The following is a 12,390-nucleotide window of genomic DNA, read 5'->3' as shown; positions in this document are numbered from 1 at the left end:
GCTTTGACTAGGCCATTCAAGACATGTAAATGTTTCCCCTTAAACGACTCAAGTGTCGCTTCAGCAGAATGCTTAGGGCTTGTCCTGCTGGAAGGTGACCTAAGTGCAAGTCTCAAATCCTGGAAGACTGAAACAGGTTTCCCTCAACATTTCCCTGTATTTGAGCCATCTATTATTTCTTCAATTCTGACCAGTTTCCCAAATCCCTCGCGATAAAAACAACCCCACAGCATGATCCTGCCACTACCATGCTTCATTGTGGATGTGTTATCGGGATGAGAGGTGTTGGGTTTGTGCCAGACGTAGCGTTTTCCTTGATGGACAAAAAGTTCAATTTTAGTCTTCTTCCATATGTTGGGGGTCTCCCACATGCCTTTTGGCAAACACCAAATGTGTTTGCTTATTTTTTCTTTAGCAATGGCTTTTTTTCTGGCCACTCTTTCGTAAAGCCCAGCTCTGTGCTGTACGGCCTTAATGGTCGCATGGACAGTGTAACAGCTGTTGGAAGAGAGGACCAAGGTGCAGCGTGGTACATGTCCATTTTTATTAAAAGAACACTGAATAACAAAAATAACGACCAAAACAGTTCTGGCTGGTGCAACACACAACAGAAACACTAACCCCCCCCACCAGGTGGGAAAGCGTACCTAATATGGTTCTCAATCAGAACAACGATAGACAGCTGCCTCTGATTGGGACCCTACCAGGCCAAACACATAGAAATACAAAAACATAGAACAAAACATAGAATGCCACCCCAACTCCGCGCCTGACCAACCAAAATAGCAATAAAAAAAGGAACTAAGGTCAGGGCGTGACAGACAGATACTCCAATCTCAGCTGTGGAGCTTTGCAGCTCCTTCGGGTTATCTTTGGTCTCTTTGTGGCCTCTCTGATTAATGCCTCCTTGGCTGGTCGTGAGTTTGGTGGGCAGCCCTCTCTGGCAGGTTTATTGTGTGCCATGTCTTTCCATTTTTTATAATGGATTTTATGTGCTTCGTGGGAGTTTCTGATTTTTTTATAACCCAACCCAGATCTGTACTTCTCACAACTTTGTCCCTGACTGTTTGAGCGCCTCCTTCATCCTTAAAAAAAGAGAACATGTTTTTGAGAGAAGCCTCACTTGAAATTCAGACTAGATCTATGCAAGACAATTGGTACTGAGAGTGCGACAAAATTATGGTTAAAGTGCTACAGATCCCAAACTATTAAAAACATAAAACTCAAACATGTAATCTTTTCAACAGAGAGACAGAACACGAGCCCCCAATTTGCATTCTTTAAGGATACAATAATGGTTAAAAGCCTGGGCAAAGACTTAATGACACAAAAATAGGCATGAATGATGAAGGAAATTGCAGAACGGAGTCTGTACCACATCTTCAAAGTAAACAGACAAAAGGGAAGCAGGTAGCTCTCGCCGTCGATAAACTGTACATTGATAACCAACTGTTCCGAGGCACCAAGACTTCTCCATGGCTATTCTAAATAATATAAAGTTCCATAGAGGAGTCGAATAATGGACACCCACATATCCATGGTAGGGATTGTAAATAGGAACACCCAATTACTATCAATGGTGGATTTAATAATGGAACACTCAATACTATCCATGGTAGGGATTGTAATAATGGAACACCCAATACTATCCATGGTAGGGATTGTAATATCAAAACAGGAAAACAATAAAATACAACAATGGATACAGAAATAACCTACAAATACACTCTACCATTCAAGAAAGGGAATGTTGTAAAAAAKAATTAGTATTCGACTTTCTATTGATAGTATTTATAAATAGATAAAAGACACAATTAGAAGAAGGGATCATTATTGAAATWATACATCTTCAAAATAAATAAATAAAATMCTGAAAAGCCCMAAATTAGGTAGGAATCAGCATGGCGTAGATAAGAACACAGCAAGCAGAGGACATAGAAGACACAGTATGTGGGTAATTATAGGTCTATATGTTGGGGGGTGTGATGTTGTGATGGAAGATGGGGTGTGTGTTTTTTGTGATTGAAAAACAATGGTGGTGAGTTAAGTGAGTGAAAAAGGAAAATGGTTGCAAATGCCAGARCCCATGTGTGTCTGGGAGTAAGAGTTTTGACACAGAGAGTTTATAATTTTGTGTAGATATAGGATATACATTTTAAAATAAATTACAAATATAGTCTATTTATTTATTGTCCTATCATGAACGGTCCACAACCCTATACCTTAGACACCCACCTGAGCGACCCGTAAACTAAAGAGAAGTCCTTAACTGTTTTATAGGACTACTGTAAGTAGCCTCTACWCAGCCAAATCATAAAGATGAATGTGGTCAGAGACCCACTAAAGCAGCATCGCCCACTCAAGATTCTGAGTCTGCCTGGCAGGGTTGGTCCAACAAAGCCAGAGCCCYCCAGGTGGGAGAGCATGAGAACCTTGACAACCTTGTACCTAGCAGATGGGAATTCCAGTGGGGTACCCCCACCCAGGTAGCGGCAGTGCTGGCAACACTGGGAGCAGTAACCCATGGARAGGTAGTCACACTCGGACATTCAGTGGACCATATTATCTGGACCTTGGTAACACAAAATAATCAAAAGGTCTGACTGCACAGAAATGCTTGTGTGTTTCAGGGGAAAGGGGTGTATCTGTGCTCCATCACCTAGGACTTGACATTGGTYAATCAAATATCCCCATCTCTCAATTTTGCATGTCTTCTCAAAAACAGCTACAACTGTATGTGCATTCACACATTGTAGTCTCTTGAGTTGGACATCCACTATATTCTTTAGAGCTCTAATTGATGAAAAGTTATCCTGGAMAGATCATATTCAATTTGTATATAGCAAAGTGATGAAAACTTTTTTTGTCATCAGAAAGATTAGTGGTTTGGTTCATCAGGCTTGCTTTCTAACTCWATACTATAGATTMATGTACCCTTATCTCATTTACTGTAATATTGTCTGGGCCAGTAGATATGCCTCCTACCTACACAAATGACTCATTATACAAAAGACATTTGCAAGACAAGCCACCTCCTCTAATTACCTGRCTCCATCTATTTACAACATTAATGTACCCCGAATATGCACTTTTATCTMCAAATATKTATACCTCCCAGACAGTTTACCTTAAACCCTTCAACAGATTCTCCCAGATTAATTCTGAAATCCATCTATATAAACASAAGACACGATGACAACCTTCACCCTCCCCACTGCCACACCTCACATAGTCAATTCTCTATCAGATACAGAATGGAATTCTTATATTCACATTGCCAAAACCTTATCATCGCTCAAAATCTTCAAGCAAAGACTGGGGGTCAGCCTGATGAACCATAAAATGCCGTCAAGAAGTTCCTCCTGTTTAACCACGCCTTCACATGAGTCTTTCCTTACAGCTGTTAATTTTACAATATTAAAATTTTTAAAAACTTACAATTAACTTTGGCTTAGTGTCACACCATTCATCTGTTTCACCTGTCTTTGTGCTTGTCTCCACCCCCCACCAGGGGTATCCCATCTTCCCTATTTTTCACCTGTGTATTTAAACCTGTGATTTCTGTTTGTCTTTTGCCAGTTTGTCTTGTCCCGCAAGTCCTACCAGCACGTTCCCATGATTCCTGTGCTCTATTCTTCCCAGTTGTGACCTTTCTGGCTGTCCTGACCCTGATCCTGCCTGCCATGCTGTACCTGCCTGACTCTGATTTTGATTATGATTGAGTAGAAACCTACAGTCACTGGGTCCTGATTGTGACAGTGAAGCCCCAGTTTGCACTGCAGGATCAAGAGATGGCATCAGTGAAGCTGGAGGACTGCAGTCCAAACACTGGAGCTGAATGTCAACATTAAAGATGAAGAAGAAGAGAGGAGAAAGATTTAGAACAACTTGTTAGTCATGGTAAGAGGCAGGTTTTCTCTATAAGTTATCTTCATAAATTACACCTCCAATAAGTTATGACCAGTCTATTGCTAGGTTGAAATTCTGTAATTCTGACATCACACATCCCTGAACAACTCAAGACTTCACTGCGAGGCAAAACTTTGTAAAACTTGTACGCCTGCTTTGCCCATAACATTGTCTCAAGAACGTTGAAAATGTTTTAATACCTCAATCACCAAGTTAGGCATACCCCATTTCAAAATAGCCATGACATCAATCACTGTTCAATATTGAATTATAATTCTTTGCGTTTTACCAGTGAAATGACCAAGCTGTTTCTGCATTGCCAATCGTTCGATCTCAATCAATTTCATGGGAATATGCATTTAAATATTCTTGAATTACTGTTTTGGTTAGCAAATTAGAGCAGATGTGTTTAAATTATATAGACTTCCTCTATTTTGTTTTATAGGGGGTGCTTGTTAGACTTTTTTTTTCTTGATGTTGCCAAATTAAACTGCCCATACTCAATTCCTTGCTCGTACAATATGCATATTATTATTATTATTGGATAGAAAACACTCTCTAGTTTCCATAACCGTTGGGAATTATGTCTCTGAGTGAAACAGAACTCATTCAACAGCACTTTTCCTGACAGGGAGTGAGATTTCAGAAATCTTGGCCTCTGTTCCCAGGTCAGTTTTTAGGTCCTGTGATGCCTATGGGGAACAAACACTGCCATACGCCTTCCTCTAGATGTCAGTAAGTGGTGACAATTTGAATGGAGTCGATTGCGCAATCTGGGACTTTATAAAAGACCAAGGGCGGAAGTACATTTCTTTCTTCCCTGCGCTTGACGCACGATGGACGTCGGAACTGGCCTCCTTCAAGCTTTGGTTTAGCCCAGTAATATATCTCGGTCATGTTTTTACTCGTTATAGGTGTTAAAAACATCATACGGTATTAATTTAAACCGTTTTTATAGCAATTTATATCCGTTTTAGTGCGATTTTCTGGCATTTCTTTGTGACGCACTTCCAAGAGTTGGGCACTTTTCCAGTACATGCCGAACGTTAGTGGCATTTCGACAGACAAGAGGACATCTTTCGACCAAAAGACGATTAAGACCGGAGAAAGGATACATTGCCCCAAGATTATGATGGAAGTTCAGCTAATAGTAAGAACTATTTATGATGATAAATCGTTGTTCTGTTGAAAAATGTTAAACGCATATTCCGCCATTTTCTTTGGGGTAGCTTCGCTTTGGCGCACCCTGTATTGCACAGTAAGGATAATTAAAAAAATGTTAATTCAGCGATTGCATTAAGAACTAATTTGTCTTTTTCAATTGCTGTCCACCCTGTATTTTTTAGTCAAGTTTATGATTATTTATTCATTAGACTAGATCACTGTCCAAGATGGCGCCTGAACTTTTTCGGGCCAGTTTGCCTACTATTCTATTGTATAACACATTTTCGAACAAACTCTATATGTATGTTGTAATATGATGTTACAGGAGTGTCAGCGGAAGAAATTCTGAGAAGGTTAGTGAAAAAATAATATATTTTGTGGTGATAATGCTATCGCTCTTTTTTGCCTTGAATCAATGCTGGGGTAATGTTTGCACATGTGGTATGCTAATATAACGATTTTATTGTGTCTTGTGTCTTCGCTGTAAGACACTTAGAAAATCTGAATATTGTCTGGATTCACAGGATCTGTGTCTTTCAATTACTGTACGCTGTGTATTTTTTAAGAAATGTTTTATGATTAGTAATTAGGTAATACACGTTGCTCTCTGTTTTTATTCTAGTCGAGTTGTGAATGGTGGGTGCAATTGTAAACTATGATTTCTACTGAATTATGCACATTTTTCTAACAAAACCTATCCTATACAATAAATATGTTATCAGACTGTCATCTGATGAGGTTTTTTCTTGTTTTAGTGGCTATCAATATCTTTATTTGGCCGAATTGGTGATAGCTACTGGTGGAGAGAAAATAGTGGACAATGAAAAATGGTGTCTTTGCTAACGTGGTTAGCTAATAGATTTACATATTGTGTCTTCCCTGTAAAACATTTTAAAAATCAGAAATGATTGCTGATTTCACAAGAAGTGGATCTTTCATCTGGTGCTTGGACTTGTGATTGAATGATATTTAGATGCTAGTATTTACTTGTGACGCTATGCTAGCTATGCTATTCAGCTTTTTTACTGGTGGGGGTGGTGGGGGGTGCTCCCGGATCCGGGTTTCTGAGGCGGGTAGAAGTTAATCAAAGCACATTCTGCCTATGGCAACGCTGTTGAGTTTGGAGACGATTCAGCAAACCATTCTAAAATCTCGTAAGAAATTAAGGTGTTGTTTTTGTTGTAACAGTAATGTTATGCTATAATATTTGGTTATGTGGCCTACTAATTAATCATTAGGTGATCGTCCAAGACATTGATCTACCTTTACTAAACAAACACCATTGTAAGGTTTTCTTCCATAGGCGAAGGAGAGGACCAAACTGCAGCGCGGCTAGTGTTCAACATGTTTAATTAGACGAAATAAACGGTAACACTATACAAATAACAAAATAACAAATGTGAAAACCGAGACAGCCCTATCTGGTGCAGACAAAACACGAGAGCAGGAAACAATCACCCACAAAACCCAACACAAAACAAGCCACCTATATATGATTCTCAATCAGGGACAACGATAGACAGCTGCCTCTGATTAGAACCATATAAGGCTGAACATAGAAACAGACATAACTTAGAGCACACAACATAGAATTCCACCCAGCTTCACGTCCTGAACAACACTAAAACAAGCAAAACACATAAGAACTATGGTTCAGGACGTGTATAACCATTGTGGCGACTATTGCTCTTATCAGTACTACACCCCTGCAGTCTGCTGCACGAACTAGTGATTGATGCTCACCTAGCCTACTCTTTGCCTTACACAACATTTGGTGATGCAGAAAACGATAGAACATGTTATTGGCTGATTTTATGAAAATCTGGGAATATTTGGCCAAGGAAACATTTCTGGTTGGTCTCAAGGAATGTCACACAGGGAGACTTTTTTAAAAACAGGATTGAAGTGAAGTAGCAGCTAATGCTCATGGAGAGCCTCACAATTATTATTTTTTAACCTTTATTTAACTAGGCAAGTCAGTTAAGAACAAATTATTATTTTACAATGACGGCCTACACCGGCCAAACCCGGACGACACTTGGCCAATTGTGCGCCGCCCTATTGGGACTCCCAATCACGGCCGGTTGTGATACAGCCTGGAATCTACAGGGTGTCTGTAGTGACGCCTTCAGTGCCTTAAAACTGCTGTGCGACTCGGGAGCTCATAAGTTGAAAATGAAATTCCATACATCTTTCAGTCTATTAGGGATATTTACTTCCTTTTGTAGCTTATTCACCAGCTTCTTTTATGTTTATTGTACATAAAATATAAACAAACATGCAACAATTTCAAAGATTTTTCTGAGTTACAGTTCATATAAGGGGCGGCAGTAGCCTGGTGGTTAGAAGCGTTGGGCCAGTACCGAAAGGTTGCTGAATCGAATCCCTGAGCTGACAAGGTAAAAATCTGTCGTCTGCCCCTGAACAATGCAGTTAACCCACTGTTCCCCGGAAGGCCATCATTGGCCATCAAGAATTGTTTCTTTAACTTACTTGCCTAGTTAAATAAAGTTAAATCTAATTTAAAAAAAATATATATATAATAAGGACATCAGTCAATTGAAATGAATTAGGCCCTAACCTGTAGATTGCACGTGACTGGGCAAGGGGTGCAGCCACTAGGTGGGCCTTGGAAGGCATAGGCCCACCCACTTGGCAGCCAGACCCACCTCAGGTCCTGGGCTGACGTTGTTCCACGTGGTCTACGATTGTGAGGCCGGTTGGACGTACTGCCAAATACTCTAACACGACGTTGGAGGCAGCTTATGGTAGAGGGACGCTGTGTTCTACTCCCTTCACAGAACAGCGCAAACTGGCTTTAACCAGAATAGAAAGAGGAGTGGGAGGCCCCGGTGCACAACTGGGCAAGAGGACAAGTACATTAGTGTCTAGTTTGAGAAACAGATGTCTCACAAGTCTCAACTGGCAGCTTAATTAAATAGTACACGCAAAACAACAGTCTCAACGTCAACACTGTGAAGAGGTGACTCGGGATGCTGGCCTTCTAGACACTATTCTGGTTAGTGCCAGTTTGCGCTGTTCTGTGAAGGGAGTAAAGTACACAGCGTTGTACGAGATCTTCAGCCGTTTCCAGCTACAATAGTCATTTACAACATTAACAATGTCTACACTGTATTTCTGATCAATTTGACATTATTTGAATGGACAAAAATATGTGCTTTTCTTTCAAAAACAAGGACATTTGTAAATGACTCCAATCTTTAGAATTTATTCATTTATTTCACCACTAATGGTAGTGTATTTATTTGTATTATTATTAAAATAAACCTTTATTTAACTTCCTTAGCAATTACTGGTTTATTGTCCTGAATTTCAGATGACTGACGTGCCCAAGAAAACTGCTTGTAAACTGCCCAGAAGCTAGGATATGCATATACTAGATAGCATTGGATAGAAAACACTCTGAAGTTTCTAAAACTGTTAAAATAATGTCTGTGACTATAACAGAACTGATATGGCACGAAATCCATCCGGAATGTTTATTTTTTGAAGGTGACAGGTTTTTTCAGTGCTGCCTATGGGATATACAAATAGATAGGACCCAGATTGCATTCCTATGGCTTCCACTAGATGTCAACAGTCTTTAGAATATGTTTCAGGTATTTGTAGTTTTTCCAAGGTGTCCCCCATTAGAAAAGTAGTCATGTTGCGTGCATCAACGAGAGTGCGCTCTTCGTTTTTTTATCTCCGCTAATTAAACACACTATTCTCTGTCTTAAATATGATTGTTTATTTACGATATTAGAATACCTGAGGATTAATTAGAACATCGTTTGACTTGTTTTGGACGAACTTTACTGGTAACTTTTTGGAATTCGTTGTGTGCATGTTGAACGAGTGATTACTGAATCAAGCGCGCCATCTAAACTGACATTTTTGGATATGATGAAGGACTTTATCTGAACAAAACGACCATTCATTGTGTAGCTGGACCCTTGGGATTGCAATCAGATGAAGATCTTCAAGAGGTAAGTGATTTATTTAATTGCTGTCTGTGATTTTGTGACGCCTGTGGCTGTTTAAAAAGTATTTTGACGTGGGGCGCTGTCCTCAGATAATCGGCATGGTATGCTTTCTCCGTAAAGCCTTTTTCAAATCTGACAACGCAGTTGGATTAACAAGAAGCTTTTTAAATGATGTAAGACACTTGTATTTTCATGAATGTTTAATATTACGATTTTTGTATTTTTGAATTTCGCGCTCTGCAATTTCACCGGATGTTGTCGTAGGTGTCCGCTAGCGTTTGGACAATGCGCGCCAAACAGGTTAACTAGGCAAGTCAGTTAGGAACAAATTCTTAATTTCAGTGACGGCCTAGGAACAGTGGGTTAACTGCCTTATTCAGGGGCAGAAACGACAGATTTTTACATTGTCAGCTCGGATATTCGATCTTGCAACCTTTCGGTTGCTCTAACCACTAAGACTACCTGTCACCCGGTATGGCCCAGAAGAGGACTGGACTGGTCACACATCTGAGCCTGGTTCCTCTCTAGGTTTTCTTCCTAGGTTACTTCCTAGGGTCCTGCTTTCTAGAGAATTTTTTTTGGCCCACTGTGCTTCTACATCTGCATTGCTTGCTCTTTGGGGATTTTAGGCTGGGTTTCTGTAAAGGACTTTGTGACAATCTGATGTAAAAGGGCTTCATAAAATACATTTTGATTGACATGTATATCACACCAACTGACTGGTTCTTCTGATGTTTACACAGGATACCATGTAGAGACATTCTCTACATCCAGAAGACAACAGCAGGAAGATCAGAGAGCTAAGAGGTCTCATCACTGCCCACATTGTGAAGAGATTTTTCCCAATTTCTATCAAAAGCTAAAATACACCTAAAATACACCACAGGAGAGAAGCCCTACTCCTGCTCTGGCTGTGGAAAATGCTTTCAAAACATCAAACTCAGCTAAAAGTTCATAAGAGAACACACACAGGAGAGAGCCTTTTTCCTGCCCTGACTGTGGAACTCGGTTCTCTAAACTAGACCACTTAAAATCACATGAACGTATACATACAGGGGAGAAGCCATACTCCTGCTCTGACTGTGTAAAATATTTTCAGAACATCAACTCAGCTAAAGGTTCATCAGAGAACACAAACAGGAGGAGAAGCCCTTACTCCTGCTCTGACTGTGAAAAAGGCTTCAACAACGTCAACTGATCTAAAAAGTTCATCAGAGAACACACACGGGAGAAGCCTTTTTCTTGCCCTGACTGTGGAACTAGGTTCTCTAAACTTTCCATCTTAAAATCACATGAACGTATACACACAGGAGAGAAGCCTTACTTCTGCTCTGACTGTGTAAATGCTTCAAAACATCAACTCAGCTAAAAGTTCCATCAGAGAACACACACAGGAGAGAAGCCTATCCTGCTCTGACTGTGGAAACTGCTTCACAACGTCAACTGATAAAAAGTTCATCAGAGACACACACAGGGAGAGAAGCCTAATCCTGCCCTGACTGTGGAACTAGGTTCTATAAACTTGACCACTTAAAATCACATGAACGTATACATACAGGGGAGAAGCCATACTCTGCTCTGACTGTGGGAATGCTTCAAAACATCAAGGAGCTAAAGTTCATCAGAGAACAACACACAGGAGAGAAGCCTTATTCCTGCTCATACTGTGGAAAAAGTTTAAAAACATCAAATGAGCTAAAAGTTCATCAGAGAACACACACAGGACAGAAGCCTTTCTTCGCCCTGACTGTGGAACTAGTTTCTCTCAACTTTCCTACTTAAATCACATGAACGTATACATACAGGGGAGAAGGCATACTCCTGCTCTGACTGTGGAAAATGTTTATAAAACAGCAACTGAGCTAAAAACTTCACCAGAGAAACACACAGGAGAGAAGCCTTACTTCTGCTCTGACTGTGGAACTAGTTTCTCTCATCTTTCCAACTTAAATAGACATGAGCGTATACACACAGGAAGAAGACTTACTTTTGCTCTGACTGTGTAAAATGCTTCAAACATCAACTCAGCTAAAAGTTCATCAGAGAACACACACAGGAGAGAAGCCTTTCTTCTGCCCTGACTGTGGAATAGTTTCTCTCACCTTTCCTACTTAAAATCACATGAACGTTTACATACAGGGGAGAAGGCATACTCCTGCCCTGACTGTGGAAAATGTTATAAAACAGCAAACTGAGCTAAAACTTCACAGAGAACACACACAGGAGAGAAGCCTTACTTCTGCTCTGACTGTGTAAAATGCTCTTCAAAACATCAACTCAGCTAAAAGTCATAAGAAGAACACACACAGGGAGAAAAAAAGTTCATCAAGAGAACACAGGCATGAGAGAAGCCTGCTTACGTCTGCTCTGACTTTTGGGTGAGTTTTTCTCACCATAGCAACTTAACACACCAATGTTTAGACACGGGAGAAGCCTTACTCCTGCTCTGTGGAGGGGTGAGTGTTAAGTCAAACGTCTGCCAAAGGCTGCGTGTTTGAATCTCATCAAGGAGGACTTTAGCAATTTAGCTAATTAGCAACTTTGCAACTTTAACTATTTTTTAGCTATGTTAGCATGTTAGCTTAGCATGCAACTACTTAGCATGTTTGCTAACCTTTCCCCTAAACCCATTTAACTCTACCTTAAACCCCTCACCCCTAACCTAGCTAACGTTAGCAACAACAAATTGGAATTCGTAAGAAATCATACATATTACAAGTTTGTAACATATTGTATGAATAGCAATGCGTAACATAACATATGATTGTAATTCTTTAACATCTGATACGTCCTAACAAGTCGTATTATACTGAACAACAATCTAACGCACAATTTCAAAGATTAACCGTTTGTATAAGGATATCAATCAATTGAAATAAATGAGGCCCTAATCTATGGATTTCACATGAACTGGGCAGGGGCTCAGGCTTGGTGGGATTTGGGAGGGCATAGGCCCACTTGGGAGCAAGGCCCAGCCATATCAGCATGAAGTTTTTCCCCACAAAAGGTCTTTATTACAGACATAAATACTACTCAGCCCTCCCAGACAATCGTGCAGGTGAAGAGAATCCTGGGCTGCCCGTGGATACATGTAGTTGTGAGGCCGGTTGGATGTACTGCCAATTCTCTAAAAGGACTTTAAGACGTGTCTTATGGTAGAGATAATAAATATTGAGTTCTCTGGCAACAGCTTCTGGTGGACATTCCTGCATTCATCATGACAATTGCACATTCCCTAAACTTGAGACAAATGTGACATTGTGTTGTGTGGCTTTTATTGTCCCCAGCAGCCAAGGTGCACCTGTGTAATGATAATGCTGTTTTATCAGCA

At 40.2% G+C, this 12,390-nt stretch overlaps 1 long non-coding RNA gene across 1 annotated transcript; it reads left to right on the top strand.

Annotated features, from left to right (window-relative positions):
• The first annotated feature begins 10,560 nt into the window (after positions 1 to 10,560).
• Positions 10,561 to 12,384, top strand: LOC139024358 (uncharacterized). The gene is made up of 3 exons (XR_011475639.1): positions 10,561 to 10,605; positions 10,687 to 11,346; positions 11,381 to 12,384. It is a non-coding gene; the product is annotated as an uncharacterized lncRNA (long non-coding RNA).
• Positions 12,385 to 12,390: the final 6 nt, after the last annotated feature.

Source organism: Salvelinus sp. IW2-2015, unplaced genomic scaffold (genome assembly GCF_002910315.2).
Source record: "Salvelinus sp. IW2-2015 unplaced genomic scaffold, ASM291031v2 Un_scaffold1412, whole genome shotgun sequence".
In the NCBI taxonomy this organism is placed as follows: domain Eukaryota; kingdom Metazoa; phylum Chordata; class Actinopteri; order Salmoniformes; family Salmonidae; genus Salvelinus; species Salvelinus sp. IW2-2015.
The sequence above is the reverse complement of the archived record's forward strand: the minus strand, read 5'-3'. Positions and strand labels throughout refer to the sequence as shown.